The sequence below is a fragment of the Lytechinus pictus genome, unplaced genomic scaffold (assembly GCF_037042905.1).
Source record: "Lytechinus pictus isolate F3 Inbred unplaced genomic scaffold, Lp3.0 scaffold_20, whole genome shotgun sequence".
Taxonomy (NCBI): domain Eukaryota; kingdom Metazoa; phylum Echinodermata; class Echinoidea; order Temnopleuroida; family Toxopneustidae; genus Lytechinus; species Lytechinus pictus.
The window spans coordinates 1,494,887-1,512,572 of record NW_026974141.1 but is presented as its reverse complement, the minus strand read 5'-3'; positions in this window follow the sequence as shown (position 1 = coordinate 1,512,572).

Sequence of the window (17,686 nt, the reverse complement as noted above, 5' to 3'; positions counted from 1 at the left end):
CAATGACATTTTGAAGAATATGAGATAACAGTAGGAGGTTTCACTGTTTTACTTGCCTCTATCATTTTCTAGGAGAATAGGATTCACTTGTGGCCTTAAATGTACTGAGTGTACTTCTTTTTTGATAATTTCATTAGATGAGTGACCGGAAAGGCAAAAAGAGTATCCCAATTTTATTCCATATATACTGCATGCGTTACAATCAGAGTGTCTACCAGAGAGAGCAAATGATGAATTTACAGGTCACAGGTGTTGTGAAAGTATCTGCACAAGTTTGTATTCTTTTTGTGTTTTTAAAAATCCATATAAACAATTCTTAAATACAACACACTTCAAACTCCAGGATTTTGTTAAACAATACCCTTTTAATGGTTACCGATATCTTTAACTCTTTGCACACTGAGTTGATTTTGGGGGGATAATAATGACATTTGTTCCCATGTCATTTTCTTTAATTCAAGATTTCCATATTGCTCAATTGATACTTATTATTATTATATAGGTGTTATCCAAGAACTATTGCCTTCTATTAGCTCATCTCATATGAAGGTTTGGGGGAAAAACTAATTATTACGATTGTTGAATCTAATTTTACGAATGTACAAGATTGCAACATCAGTGCGCAAAGGGTTAAATGCATTGAAAGCGCTTAGTTAGGTATATCACCAAAAAGCTGTATAAATTATAGCTGGTTTAATATTTATATTTACTTGTATATGTAATTCTTGCATGCAAATGCAATATTTAGGATATTGTTTTTGGTGGTTCCACCCACAATATTTAGGATATTGTTTTTGTGTTTCATGAGTTTTATACATGGGAGATTTTCATTCAGTTTTACGAGTTTTAACTTGTATAGTCACATGATACCCAGTGATTTTAAATGCAACTTTTAATATGATTTTACTCCCAATTGTGAGAATAAGACTACCAGGTTGTTTTGATGAGCGATGCAATGAACTTTAAAACAGTGTCTAAAGTTTTATGGTTACTGGTAAAAAAGGGCTTAGTGTGAAATTTTGTTGGTACAGCCCCACACACTCTAGAGCTTTGATGTATGCAAGGTGAATACACTACCCTATGTATTGAGAAATGTGTCATGTGTACACCTTAGTGTGAAAATGGATTACAATACAGTCCCACCCATTGGCATTGGTGTGATGAAAACACTACATCTATGGAGGCAGGTGGGACTAATGAGGCATGTCACCTTACATCTATCATTAGGCCATGTTTGTCAGTTATTGGTTCATTTCATTGAGATCCTTAACGCTTCTGAACCTGTGTCATAATAACTAATCTATTATTTAGAGGGAAAAGGGGCAGCATATTTGAATTAAGTTTCGTACTATGTAGGTTTTGGAAAACAAATTCAAGATCCAATGATTTATAATTTTACTTAATTTTTAACAGGAGTAAAAAATGAAGAGAAAAATCAGATTTGTAATATAATGGAGAAATCTATTATTTAGAGGGAAGGAACTTTAAAATGTCATAACTTTCTTATTTTACATCCGATTTTGATGAAATTTTCAACGTTATGCCAGTTTGATTTTTCTCTATTTATTAAAGTCAACATTTTATCTGGGGTGGATTTGACCTTTAAGTAATATACTGTATGTTCTTTCATAGCTCGTGGCTCTATTGTAGTATAGTTATTAAAACCTACCCAAATGCTGGCATTTGCTTGGTTGAGAGAAAGCATTTCGTAGAAAATTCACATTTGTTATTGATAACAAATTTTATGACCCAACACCATGGATGGAAATCTGTCCCCAAAGGTAGGGGGGACCAGGGGCTGGAAACTTTGACAAGCAAAAAAAAAAAAAAAAAAAAAGATTATCACTAAAAATTTAAGGTTATTTTAACCAAAAACAATTTGACAAGCAAAAAAAAAGAAGAAGGTTTTCACCCAAAATGTAGTAGGGGGTACATTTGATATTGTGTCCCCCCCTTCTATTTTCGGTAGGGGGACGCGACCCCCTGTCCCCCCCCTGGGATTTCCGCCCATGCCCAACACCAGACCCCAATACCAGAGGCAAATTATCACAATCTCATTCTGTATACATGGAATTGGCTCCTAGTCTTGAATATCTCTAGATCTCTTAAATAGTGTTTGATATGATGTGCAAATTGAACATATGGATTCACAGTAGGCCTGTAGATAAAAGCCGCACCTGATCAATTAGAATACAAACATTTGTATCAGTTCTAAACAAAGATCAGGCATGTTACTGAACAGGACTACTTAAAGGGAATGATCAAGGCTATATCACAGTAAACCAGTCCAAGTGAAAAAATGCAGGGTCTAACAGTGTTGTGCTACAGTGTGTTCATACTTCGGTGTGTTCACAGTGTTGAAAATTATGTAAAATCAGCTTCACTTTGTTACATTTGAGCATTTTAACATGAATCGCATTTTCACACTGTCTAGCATGTAAGCCCAATGTGAACACTTACACTGTTGAGGAGTCCACAGTTTGAAATATTTTTCACAGTATTGAGCATTTTAACAATGTGAATCTCATTTTCGCACATTTCACTGTGTGGACATACTGAACATTCACATTGTCGACGTGTATGCAGCGTGGAATTAATCTAAACTATGTTAACAGTGAATTCCATATTCCTTAGTCTATTATGTGATCACATGGTGAACATTCACACTGTCAAGGTTTACAGTATGGAATTCTATTCAGAGTGTTTAATCTCAGAGTATTTTAACAGTGTGAATCACATTTTCACATACATGTAGATCACTATGTGGACAGTGGACACACTGTGAATATTCACACTGTCGAGGTTTCCAGTGTGGAATTCTATTCACAGTGTTTAATCTGAGTATTTTAACAGTGTGAATCACATTTTAACATAGATTATTATGTGGACACTGAATATTCACACTGTCGAGTTTTCCAGTGTTGAATTCTATTCCCAATATTTAATCTTAATATTTTACAGTGTGAATCACATTTTCACAAAATCCATTTTGTGATCACAATGTGAACACACTGTGAATCGTCACAATGTAGAGGTGTCTACAGTGTGAAATTATCTTTTATTAGACCATATGAACAGTGGGAATCTCATTTTCACTATGTGGACATCTCATTTTCACTATGTATACACAATGTGAACATTCACATTGTCGAGGTGTGTGTCAGTGTTCAATATGAGCCTTGTACAGTATGAATCACACATTCATGTATAGTATACTATGGCCCGTATTCTGAAGTCAGGTTTAACTTAGACCATGGTCTAACTCTGTGCTAAAATTATGGGAAGCCAAAAGTGTCAAAATTTGTATTGCATTGTACGTTTTTTATGTTTACTCTAATCTTTCCTTGTTCTTTGATTGTGAAGACAATTATCTATTCATAATTCCTAGACAATTGAGAATCGTTTGAGAGTCAAATGAGCTGAAATATTATATCTCTTCTGTTAGTAATTTATGTCACAATTGGCTTTCCATACTTAAACCACAACTTTAAACCTGAGTTTAAATTAAACCCGACTTCAGAATACGGGCCTATGTAGTCTACTATGTGAACACACTGTATGACATTGCTACTCTAGGAGGAAGGGAGGTTTATTCATAACTGAAAAAATAAAATGCAAGGATTAAGGATGTTTTCATGCCTGGTGTTGTGTTCAGATAAAATTTCCCACTTTCCTGTTTTATAATAAGCATAATTATTTCATTTTAGTTCTATAACATTAGTAGTGTTCTGTTTTCTTTGCTGAAACATATAAAACATAATACAAAGCAATTTTAAAAAGCACAAACTGTTAAAAGTTATTGTTTACAAGTGGCAGAGTTGTCAAACACTGCCAGCCATCATGTTTGATGTAGATTTCTGTAATATCTGTGCTTTTCCTAATGTTCATTGGAGACAATTTGTGATGCTTAGGTTAAATGATTCTGTTAACAATAACTGAGCAAAGATATACAAGGAGGAAAATATGCAATGGTATTGTATCAATTGAAGGACTTTGATAAAGAATTTAAACCGTCACCTGGGACGTTCACAAATTTCTAGAATAAAAAAATTAATTTATCATCTGCATTCCTTGCATTCGTATTCTCCCTAGCTGTTTTCTGATACCCCTTTCATAAACCCAATAAAACCTATCCTCCAATTAGCCGCCTAAGAGTAATGCGGATAATTCAATAAAAATTGCGTTCACAAACACCGAAAATTATCCGCATTATTTTTACGAGCGCCCGTCCTGAAAAAGGCGGATAATCGTCATGACAACTGGACACGCCCCCTCCGATGCGGTTGTGTTGAAAAAGGGTGACCTTGTGACCGCACCATGGCAATTATCCGCATTATTTGGAAATACGTTCATAAACTCAAAATCTTGTCCCGATGCCGCTATTATGCGGATAATCAGAATAATGCGGATAACTCTTGTCCTCCTCTGATTTTACGACCAAATTATGCTGCTATTAGCCGCATAATTGGGTTTTATTGGGTTTATGAAAGTGGTATGAGACTCAAACACATCGATCTGTTTATATTTGGCTGTCTTTCTGGTAACTTGCCCGACATCCTTCCACGATTTCCACCTGAGAAGAGGAATTCCCTCAAGGAAGAATATTTATATGATTGGTTCATATCACAGCTGCCTCTCCTAACACCCGGTTCTATCCTGGTTTACACTAATAGGTTTACAGAACATACTGAGATCTTCATTCTATGCCTCTTTTTAAAGGGAAATTTCGTCCGATGGAAAATCGAATTAAAAAAATGTATTCAAGAAAGAGAAGATTTGACCAAAATTCATACCAGGGCCTATTAGAGGAGTTGTTAGTGTTTTAAAGATATGAATTTGTGACGGCGTATGCAACTTCCTTATTTTTCATTTGGTTCTAATGAATTTTTGTGTGTTTTGCTTGTTTAATTTTGCCCTATTCAATCTATATTTGGGTAAAATTACTTGTCTAAAGCAGAATTTTTCCTTTGATCATCTGCACTCTTTGCTCTTCAGTGTCCCCCATGTTTTAAACACAAACACATCGATCTGTTTATATTTGGCTGTCTTTCTGGTAACTTGCCCGACATCCTTCCAGGATTTCCACCTGAGAAGAGGAATTCCCTCGAGGAAGAATATTTATAGGATTGGTTCATATCACAGCTGCCTCTCCTAACACCCAGTTCTATCCTGGTTTACACTAATAGGTTTACAGAACATACTGAGATCTTCATTCTATGCTTCTTTTTAAAGGAATATTTCACTCCGATGGAAAATGGAATTAAAAAAACAAAATATTCAAGAAAGTGAAGATTTGACGAAAATGCATAAGATAGCTATAGGGCCTATTAGAGGAGTTGTTAATGATATATGAATTTGTAAAGCCGTATGCAATCAGCAGCTGCATTTGTCATGTAATATGAATTCAGATATTATAAATTTAGCAATTAAAAATGTATACATGTATGTCAATCACTCTATCTTGAAAAATAATTAACAAATAGTTGAGACACTTTGCCTGAGTCACTTACACTCTTGTAGGAATGCTCCCCTGGGAGTGGAGAAAGAGTATACATTGTATGCGGGCGTGTCACGATCCGATGACCGGGGTAATGATAAGTACATGCAAAGTAGTTACAAACACAAAGTTTTAAGCCCTATATTAATGTAAACTATCATTATTCTTATATAGTGGGCAGACCATGTAGATTTCCCAATGCTGCAGTATAATACAAAGAGGCCATGCCTAATGGAACAGGCTTTTGAAATAACATTCTATTAAAGGGATGGTCCGGGCTGAAAATATTGATATCTAAATCAATAGAGTAAAATTCACAGAGCAAAATGCAGAAAATTGCATTAAAATTGGATAACAATTAACGAAGTTATTGAATTTCAAAGTTTATCAATATTTGGTGAAAACAGTTACATGCACATCTTCATGAATATTCATTAGGTAGGCTGATGATGTCACATCCCAACTTTCCTTTTCTTATGTTATTACTTAAAATCGTAATTTTTTCATTTTTTCAAACATGTGTAAATGACGTGTCTCAATTATGATGAAATAAGTTGCGGCAATAAATTACTAATGCACTTTAGTTGTCAATCCAATTGTTTTAGTTCTTGATAGAAAAATGTTGAATAAACCTGATCTTATATAATAAAATACAAAATAACAAGTGGGGATGTGACATCATCAGCCCACCTAATGAATATTCATAAAGACATGCCTACAAGTGTTTCACCAGAATAATGCAAATCTTTAAAATTCAATAACTTTGTTATTTGTTATCCGATTTTGATCAAATTTTCAGCTTTTAGCTTTGTGAATTTCACTCTATTTATTGAGATATAAATTTCTCCAGCCTGGACCACCCCTTTAAGTCGCAAACATAGCATAACTGCTTAATACAATGTTTCTAAGTGCTGCATACTATAGATGGGGGAGTCACCCAATGCCCCCTTGTATTCCTCCTTCAATTGACATGATGATGTTAAGTCTATGTGATCTCATGTGCTAACCAGCTGATAGCTGACCTCCACATCTTATATCTGTTATGTCTACTACAAGGTGGCTAGAAAAAAAAATCTGAGAGTCACACTTGCTGTGCCATGTTCATATATATGCAGCAAACAGTTTATGACTAGGTGATTAAAAAAAAATTCACTATCTAAATTCAGTTCTATTTTTCCTGATAAATGTAGGCCTAGATGAATGAAGTTTAATTTAAAACAAACATTGACATGTATGACCCGGAGGTAACCAATTCCGGGTTTAATCCTCAGTGAATTTTGTCATTTACGCTGCATGTAGATGATACATATATAAATGTGATAGATGGATAAAACTGCTTTCTTTCTCATACTGATATTTTCATAGAATTTTACTTCTATATTATGAGGAAGAAAATTGTCTATTGGAAAGGTCTGGGCCTTGTTGCATGATAGTTATGTTATGGGAACTTAAAGGAGAATGAAACCCTTGAAACCAGCTGAATCCATATCAAAGAGAAAAATCAAAGAAACATATTGTTGAAAGTTTGAGGAAGATTGAATGAATAATAAGAAAGTTATGAGCATTTGAATATTGAGATCACTAATGCCATGTAGATCCTCCTATTGGCAATGCGACCAAGATCTGTGATGTCACACACGTACAACTCCCTCATTACTTCAGTACTTATTTCACTTATATTCTCACTTTTCTAGAGTCTATCACAAGGTGAGGTGTTCTCTTTGTGAGAGGACAAGTACAGAGGTTTCACAACATTATATCATTGATGAATCGTTTGTCGTATGATTAGAATGAGCAAAAAGAGATGTTTTGGGGTGTATTTTCAGTGTCCAAAAAGGGGAGAGTTGTTCATCTGTGACATCATAGATCTTGGTCGCATTGCCAATGGAGGGATCTCCATAGCATTAGTGATCTCGACATTCAAATGCTCATAACTCTTCTATTGCTAGTCCTATTTTACTCAAACTTTTGTTGATCTTATTCTTTGATTTGTCTGCTTTCACAAAAGCTAACTTGCTCCAAGAGTTTCATTCTCCTAACTACGATGGTAACAGTACTCAACAGCCAATCAAAATAAAGGATTCCATGAAAGGCACAATTTGATGGCAAAGTTACTGATGTTTGGTTGTGTTGTGAAATCTGATTAGATTTCGACCCCACTCTCATCTACTTTTAAAAACTAGTTTAGTGGAAACCATTTTACGTATGACACTCGAAGCGGTCTGGGAAGCAATCTCGAGTGGTCTTGCAAACCAGTTTGGAAAACCACCCTCCGATGTGTGTTTAAAAACCACTTTGGTTGGTTAAACTGGTTTAGAAAAGCGTAGGTGAGGGCACAACCGTTCTTTGGGAAGCAATCTCTATGTGAGTGTAAGAGTGTATGCATGTTGGGCGCAATCCTCAGTACACACTGTGTGCAGAATGCCTATGCTCAGGTCTCAACAGGTCCGTCTGCACCAGCCCGAGTTCAAATAATTTCTGATCCACCAAATTATCTCGATCTGAACAATCTCAGGATTATTTGTAATGGAGACGCAATCATCGGGATAGTTTGCTGGATTAATCTTGAGATTGCAATCTCAAGTCAACTTTGGATTATTTGTAAAAACAGCAAGCTATTTACAAATTATCCCGCTAATTCGCACTCGGGATTATTTATTCCGGCGTCACACCATAATGCATCGATGCCTAGCTCGACCACAAATTCTTCTTGCGCTGGTGGAGATGGGGTTTCTTGAATCTGGCGTGATTAATCGCGAAAAGAGGGTCGATCTGGCTAAAATCTTGAGATTGAGCAAACTCAGGCTGGTCCAGCACTGCCTAACTTTCCCCAAGAAACATGTGACCCCACTGAGAGCGTTCCCATAGCAGCAAGACCGCTTTATGTGAAGTGGTTCTGGAAACTAGTTCAGGAGATGGTGATGAGGACACTAGTGAAGCAATCTTCTAAATTTGACCGGTCATGGTGGCTCAGTGGTAGAGCGTCCGCCTCATGAACGGGAGGTCCTGGGTTCGATCCTCGGCCGAATCATACCAAAGACTTATAAAAATGGGACCTTCTGCCTTCTTGCTAGGCTCTCAGTATTTAGATTGGAAAAGAGTAATATATATTATGCAGGGACCACTGGTAGAGCAGTTTCCTAACTGAAGTGGCTACCCTGGGTCATTAAAACGTTATTACTATTATTATTATTACTGTCTTTTTTTTTATTGGTTTAAGGGAAACCATTCCAAGAAAGTAGATGAGAGTGGGGTCCTAGGTAATATATGGATGGTTTTTTTTAGACACCCTATATACAATGTGGAGAAGCTGTGTTCTATTGAAAGGTCAGAGAACACTCCCATTTATCACAGCCTGGAAGGCTGGAAGGGATGATGAAGACAAATTAACAAATTAACCCTCATCATTCCAATGCTATTTCATCTCATGTGAAGAGATGACTATCTCTCTGCTGTTCTGTGCTGGATGAATGCAGTAAAATGCTGTTTAATATTTTTATGCAATGCTGTTTACTTTATGAATCTTACAGCAGTAATTTAAACAGTTTAAAGAAATGTATAAAACCTGTCAAAAACAAATTTTAATTTTGGATACTTAATTCTCAATAAATTCATTTCAAGTAAGATGTAAGTCTTACCTTCTTAATATGTATACTTCACCTTGTTCTCATTGAATAAGCTTGCCTGTTTTATGTGTATGCTTTTTCAATATTTTTTGTAATTTAGTTGTTGTTTTTATTCAAATTCTTTACTAGTTTGTTGATTTTGAAATGTGTGTTTCTTGCAATCTAATAAATTGATTGCAAGATGTTTTTTTTTTTAGCAGTGATTGTTAATCAGGGAGTAGCCTAGATAGGTCTATTTGGCTTTTGCTATTCTCTCACATGGCATTCATTACCCTATGTAATTTGTTATTTTTGTTAATTTGTCATTTTACAATATTCATTACTCCATTACTATGGAATCATTTTGATTGATTTGATTGATCTCGATGTATTGTATCTTGTATGTTTTCTTTTAGAGATGTGAAATAAATGAATTTGAATTTGAATTCTCAATAAATAAAGCATGGTTGTTTAAGCTGTTAAACAACTTCTGTAAGGTTCATATATTGAACAGCGTTGTATAAAATTTTATACAACATTTTTACTGTGTATGTACTGGGCCATTCCATGTACAACTGAAGAAATAATAATATACAATATTTATGATAATAGCGAAATGCAATGTTTCTAAGCACTGCATAACCCCCTAAGTACTAGTTTTCATACTGGTACCCATTTACTACACCTGGGTGGAGAGTGGCAAATGTAGATAAATGCGTTGCCAAAGGATGCGAGTGCTGCATTGGGATTTGAACCCGCACCTTGATGTTTAAAGGACAAGTCCACCCCAACAAAAAATTGATTTGAATAAAAAGAGAAAAATCCAACAAGCATAAAACTGAAAATTTCATCAAAATCGGATGTAAAATAAGAAAGTTATGACATTTTAAAATTTCGATTAATTTCACAAAACATTTATACGCACATCCTGGTTGGTATGCAAATGAGGAGACTGATGACGTCATCCACTCACTATTTATTTTGTATTTTATTATATGAAATATGATATATTCTAATTTTCTCCTCATTGTCAAGTGAAACAGTGATTAATTCCTCCCCGAACATGTAGAATTAGCATCGTTTAATACTATATGGTTCAGTCGAGTCGGTCCCTATGGTCAAATCTGTAAAAAATGAAATATTGTATAATTCAAACAATAAAAAACAAAAGAAATAGTGAGTGATGGACATCATTGAATGACTCATTTGCATGTCACTGAGTTGTGCATATCACTATTTTGTGAAAAATAAGCGAAACTTTAAAATGCCATAACTTTCTTATTTTACATCCGATTTTGATGAAATTTTCAGTGTTATGCTAGTTTGATTTTTCTCTATTTATTCAAATCGACATTTTGCTGGGGTGGACTTGGCCTTTAAAGATCAGTGACTAAATGACATTTACAACAATTAATATACAAAATTTCATTAATCCGTTGTAGAGAGTATGCATAACGTACATAATTTCCATGAAAATTTATATTTTGCTAATAATGAACCTTTTTTTTCTCTATTTATTGAATAGAATTTTTGTAAAATTATTTTTGTATGTAACTTTATGTGTGATAAACTCAGCAAGAACTGTTTGAAAACTACAAGTTTTAAAGTGTGATGCTTCTTAACTATCTGAAATGCCATAGTCTCTTACAGGAAATTCTAGGCTACAGTTTTGTTATTTACCAGCACTCTATACTGTTTTATTTGTGATAAATGAAAGGAAAAAAAACTTTTTGTCAAAGGAATTCATAAAATTATAATCATCATCATCATCACCATCACTGCCATCCATTTTCATCGAAAATTATTATTTTATTTGGCTCCATTACTCTGTTTAAAATTCTCTTAGCTTCGTTTCGCGGAGCCTGTAATACCTTCAAGCACATTTGCTTATAATGACAGTCCTCTTGCAGTGTTGAATGAAATTCGATATTACTTGTTTTGTTGAAACTACTTTAGATATTTGTTTCATTGTATTTGAAAGGCATACAGATATGCCTATACTTTTTTTGTATTACATAATGTATTTTGAAAGACTTGAAAGACATCTATGAATACAGAAGAAAATAAAACAAACTAATTTGCATACCCTGGCCTACCCACACCAGAAGCATTTGGTTGTTTCATTGTAAAGTAGTAGGAAACTAGAAGCCAAAAGAAAACACAAACAGCTGATTAGGTTAAAGGGAAGGTAGAATTGTTTGGGTTTATAAACCGTCTGTTATCTTTACTATAGTATGGTGAGGAGCTAGTCAAATAATTATCCGGGGGGGGGGGGGGGGGGGTTTGTTTTCCTGTACGCCCCTGTTGTGTTTCTTGTAACCGGAGCTCCGGTCGAAACGAATTTGATGAGGAAAAGTTGAAAATGTTGATGACAAATGGGATGGAGTTTGTGTTAATCCTTCGCACACAATACTGGTAGTAAGGGAGGGAATGCACTAGGACATAGCTTGCATGTCAGGACAGCCACACTGAACACCATATTTGGGTGGTGTGCGTCATATGGCGTTTACCCCCGTTTGCCAGGCACGCTCTGAAGAGGGGAGAGGGGCGTGGAGAGAGGGTGGCAGAGGGAGTGTATGAGGGATAGAGGAGAGGAGGGGAGGGGAGAGGGAGAGATGGAGATGGAGACAGGAGTGGGGGAAGAAGGGGGAGGAAGAGAGGATGACAGCAGGAGTGTATGAGGGATATTGGAGACGAGACGAGAGGAGAGGAGAGGAGGGGAGAGGGAGACAGGAGTGGGGGTGAGATGGAGAGAGAGAGAGATATTACAAAGAAAGAGACTGGATAGGTGTGAAAACGAATATTACAGGAGGGGGGAGATGAGGGAGGAGAGAGAGAAAGATAATGGGATAAGAGAGGGAAAAGATGCGGAGGGGTTGCTTGGTGAATGGAGAAATGGATGATGAAATAGGACATGTATAAAATAGAGAAACAGAAGTGTAAGAAAAGAGAAAGGGAGATTGAGAGGGGGAACTTGGGGAGGGGAGAGGTCTGGAGGGGTAGGGTACTGAAAGAGGAGAGGGAGGGAAAGAGAGGGACGGGAGGAGATTGGGGAGGGGGAGGAAGATTATTTTGATGAATGGAGGTGAGAGCGAGTGTCAATCTGTGACTAGGAGAGGACAGTTTGTTGGGGATGGTGCCATTAACCATTATCAAGACGTATTCATGACATATAGGACTAATTTTATACTGGGAGATATGAAGGCATGTACAAAACAACTGAGAAAGCAGGCAAGAGAGAGAGAGATTAAAAAGTAAATAGGATAGTTTGCTGTGTAATTATGCTGGTAAAGTCTTTTAAAAGTATAGTTAACTATGTAAGTATTTATATCATAGGGGTTTGAAACACCGTAATTGAAATTTACACATTTTTGGGGCAGATCAGAAAAAAGGCTACAATGGTGGCAACTGGCAACCTTATATTGTCTGATAACAGTCTCCTAATACATGTTTAGAACTCCTTCTTTAGTAAAAGAGAGATTCCATTTTCTGTCAAAACTCCCCAAATCAAGCTTTTTCTGAGCTTTTGTAAAGCTTGAGAAACCAGTTTATATATAGTAGTGTTTATAATTGTAGAGTGTGCCATAGAGGTGTGCTAGAGAAAAAAGAAAAGAGCAAAGGAGAGGATGAGAGGAGGAGAAAGAAGAGGAAGCGGGGGACTAAAGAGGAGGAAGAGGAGGAACAGAGTGTAAGAGAGAGACAAAGAGAGAGAGAGAAATGTACATAATTATAGTTTTTATCTAAGTCAACTATATACTTCCAATACATTCTGCATTTGTGCTTTTTTTTTTCTTCAATTATGTGAATTGATAATTCAGTGCCAGGATGCAGGAGAACAATCTTCAGATGATGAGGTATAACCTTTGGCTAATAGACATGTTATTAACCTTTTAAAAAAATCAGTTTTTAATCGTGATAGACAATTGGTTTCATGATTTTCTAACAAGTTTAATCTATTTCCATAATCATATTGTATCAGTACGTTTGTGTTGAATTGTAAACTCAATCAAGTATTTATCGATTCCTAGTCATGATATACAATTAGTTTCATGATTTCCTTACAAGCTCAATCCATTTTCATAATCATATTATAATAGTATGTGTTTGTGTACTTTTTAGTGTAAATTATTTTTCAGTCTAGTTGATTAACTCTTCTATTAAATCAATTATTTTTAACATACACATTCAACAATTTTTTTGTCACCTTAATAACAGTTTGTAGATTTGAACAAAAAATCACATTGCTAATAAAACTAATCTATACTTCATATAACATATTTTAATGTATACCTTTGAAGTGCAATATATTGAATTATTTATTACTCCGCATTAAATTTTTTCTCTTAATATTAATGTATTCTAATATTCCTTTTGTCAATGAATTATGAACATGTTTACTTATAATCTTTGTTTATCAGTCCTCCACTGTTTTAACAAGGAATTTTTTCAATTAACCAAAGTAAATGAATGAAAACCACAGAAATATGCATTTTTACTTTCAGTTCCATAAAACTATTAAAGGTTAACAGTCTGGTTAACCACTGTTGTGGTATTTTTTTTTTAATCTGTCATGATTTTGTTTTTCTTGTTCCTTCATACAAACTATAATAATATCAGATTCCTGAAAATTTTGCTAAGTCACTCATTTGTCAAGGATAAAACCAATAAATACTTGGAAAATAATGTGTAAAGTACACTCCCTGAGTTTTAGAGTTTCGCCAATTAGATGTGAAGCGCTTATTCTCAATATATTCCAATAGATAATGGTTATTATAACTACTTGTAAGTATGATACCCAATTTACACTTTATGTTTAGAATGGTCTATAATTCAAGACTAGTGTTTCAGTGCAGGAGCCATTCAGGAAATCTTGTCAAAGATATAAGGCGGTGCTGCACCAGCCTGAGTTTGCTCAGTCTTGAGATTTTAGCCCGATCAGACCTCTCCGCGATCAATCTCGAGATTCAAGAAACTCCGTCTCCACCATCGCGAGAAGAGCGATTCATGCTGGAGCGAGGAATCGATGCATTATAGTGTGACGCCATGAATAAATAGTCCCGAGTGCGTCTACACCTGCGAATTAGCAGGATAATTCGTAAAATAGCGCACTATTTTGCAAATAATCCCAAGTTGACTTGGGATTGCAATCTCGAGATTAATCCTTCGAACTAGCACGATAATTGCGTCTCCATTACAAATAATCTTGAGATAATCTTGAAAATAGCGCACTGATTTTAAAACTCAGGCCGATGCAGACGGCACTATAGTCTACCTTTAATTAAGTAATTGTTGACATACTTTGACCTATTATTTCATAGTGCTTGATCGTATGATGACAAAAGTCTGTGTTATATTACACAGTATCATTTAAACCACAGACTGTCAGTGTACTACTGTCTGTATCAAGCTAGTAATATAGACATGGGGAGCGTATCATTTCATTTCATTCATTTTCACAAAATTAAAATATCTACAAATCAATAAACAAATACTGGTGGACCAAGTGACAGCACATTAGGCTTGTTTGGATGGCCCTAAATAACATTCATAAAGATATATACCAGTTGTGGTAACGATCTCAAAATTAGTTTGAACAGAATCCAATAAAATTACCACCAAAGTGTTTGAATGTATAAATAGAAAATATGTGCCAAATAGCTCTGGAAGAAAATGTATAATTGCTGAGGAATTAGCAAATTAAGAACGGAATTCGATCATATGTCGGGTACTTTTCGAAGCAATATTAATACACTGTCCCACATATGTGTTTCTGTGTTAGTGATTATCAGAATTATTGATTTTGAGCTAATATTTCATGACTTTACGAAGATAAGTTTACATTAATGTACATGTACCAGATCTGGATGTATGATAATATTTTGACAATTAACCTTGATTTGAAAGACTTTCTCATGAAATAATTATTTGCTGCAACTACTGTATTTTACCTATAAGCATAATATGTAAAACATAAAACATACATACATGTAATCATAAAATTTATATGGCATCATGAATAATTTTTTTCATTGATTTTCATTGACTTATTTGCTCTCATCCAATCAGATGTGAGAATTTATAGTTGCTTATATTATTTCTCAGTGAAAGTCACTGATAAAACTTTTTTATGAACCCCCCCCCCCCATGAACTGTCTCACTACCATAAAGTCATTAAGAATCTACATATTTATATATGGTCATTTTCAAACATAAGTGGACATGGGGGTGAAAATTAAAACTTGCTAGAAATCAGTAGGCTTCAATGGTTTTTTAAACTAGACATCTCAAAGTATGTTTTTCCATTTCAGTTACATAAAATTATTCATTGTGTCTTGAAATACAGTGAATTTAGTGCAAGGGAAATTTAATGTTACAAAATGCTGATTTTTGCATTAAAATTCACATATTGACTATCACAATATAAAATTTGTATTGGAAGCATATTTGTTTGCAAGTTACAAGCTCTGTATTGTATCTAACTCCTAAATAACAAAAAAATAATAATCTGAAGTGTTTTTCTGAAAAAAGTAGATCTTCAAAGTTTTCAAAACTGGTTGTCGTGTCACTCACGTTTTAAAGACAAAAAGTTTTCTAGAGCTGTGTATTCTGGAAATTAATTTATCCCAGTACAGAAGCAAATACAGTTTTCCCATGCCTTATTGTATTTAAAGTAACTTGGTCCAATGTGTTAAGGTTAAGCTAAAATTAACTGTTAAAGTTGTGTCGTGTCACTCACAATGTCGTGTCACTCACGAAATGTCGTGTCACTCACGGTCTCATATTGTGTATAAAAAAGGACATCGAATAATTTTTAAAGCATTTTATGAGATAAATTCAGGGATGGAGTCAAAATGTTGTTCCTGACATCATTTAGGCCTATGTAAGGCTAGTATTTTTTTAAATTTTCCCAACTTCACCCCTATCAATGGAAATATTGAATTTGAGGTTTAGTTCATCTATTTTCTTTCCTCTCCATGGTTTCCTCAGTGTCAAAAATCCTGACAACTTTCCATTCGTGTGAAGACTCAGATCCTAATTCTTATTTTAATGATGTACTGAGATAAAAGAATATACTAACATAATCAATCAACACAAAATTATGAATATATATTAAGAGAAAAACCATTATACATAGTAATGAACATATTTACAGTGCATAAAGATTTGTTGATGGTTTAAGTGTGATAGTCAGGTATGAATGGAACATTGTCTCACTCCATTTCCAAAAATGAGCAGAACATTCACCTATCTTTTTAGAATTGTTATTTCTTTGTCTTTCTGATTAAGAAGGTTTAAAGCTAGCAAGGTAAGGGATCTTATTTTGAAATTTGCAGAAATACATGTAGATAAAATATTCTAATGGTAGAAAAGTATATGAAGAGATCTCCATGAACACCATGAAACATTCTTTCAGAATCAGAAAAAAACTATTTCCCTTCTGATTAATTAAAATTAACCTTTTTTGCCACAAAGCTAGTATTCGAGGACATGAAATAAACAATTATTTTGCAAGAACATCTCAGGTGAGAATATACTGAGATTTAAAAGAGCATTTTTATGTTGCTTGAAGTAGCTACATGCCTGGCTCAAAATCATTCTTTGTTCGGCCACCATTCATACCACTAGTGACGAACTAGGGTCTGCACAGCAAACTACCGTGAGCGGGCCGATGTGGGTTCAGAGCAGATTTGCATTACACACAACAAATTGATAGAGTAAATTATGTTTTATGTAGGTTCCAACAAGTCCCAACCAAGCCCAAATTTGTATTTGACCAACTTTGGTGAGTTGCTGTGTTTTCATGTAGATCAATTTTTCTTGGGGAGTACCCTGGTTAGAACTGGCTGGACCTCATGCCATATGGAACTAGAGGGGGAGTATTTGATGGTTTGGGATGCTAAATTGAACTTTAGTGTATAAACATCCAAGGGCTCATCAAAGGAAAGGCTAATGACTTGTAGTTGTAGGTAATACCAACAGACTGTGCTGTGGCTTTTTGCAAGAATCAGGTACTGACTATGCGTCTTTCACCTCTTGGCTTTCCATGTATTACCTGTGGTTTGGTTTATTATCAAATATGATAATTAGCAATGAAAAGCAGCTTGCAAGATTCCTGCTGAAAATCATAGCTCTGAATTTGGGTACAGTGCCTTTGGAGGGGTCCACATACAAGCAGTGTTCAGGAGAAAACCAATGCTTGATAATTGAACTTGATCCCTATTAAAGTTTCTCAAGTATTTGCTATAGTCTATCTGAAGTGTACAGCCAAGTAACTATGGTTTGGTACAGTGTACAAAAAAATATTGAAGCTGCCAAATCCTATTTGGACAATGCCTAAAATATTTAAGGAGGATAATATTGTAATCCAATATTTTAAGAAAAAGGAGTCATACATGACATCATTGGCTTCCAGACCATGCCAGATGATGCGAGTGACTATTGGGAATACCTTTCTTACAATGAAAAATTATTCCATCAGTTATGGATGCTGAATTGTAAACCCGTAAACTGTCATATTCAGATAGGGAGAAAGAGTTAAAGCTTTGAATGAAATCAGGCCACAAAAAGAATGTTTGAGTTGATG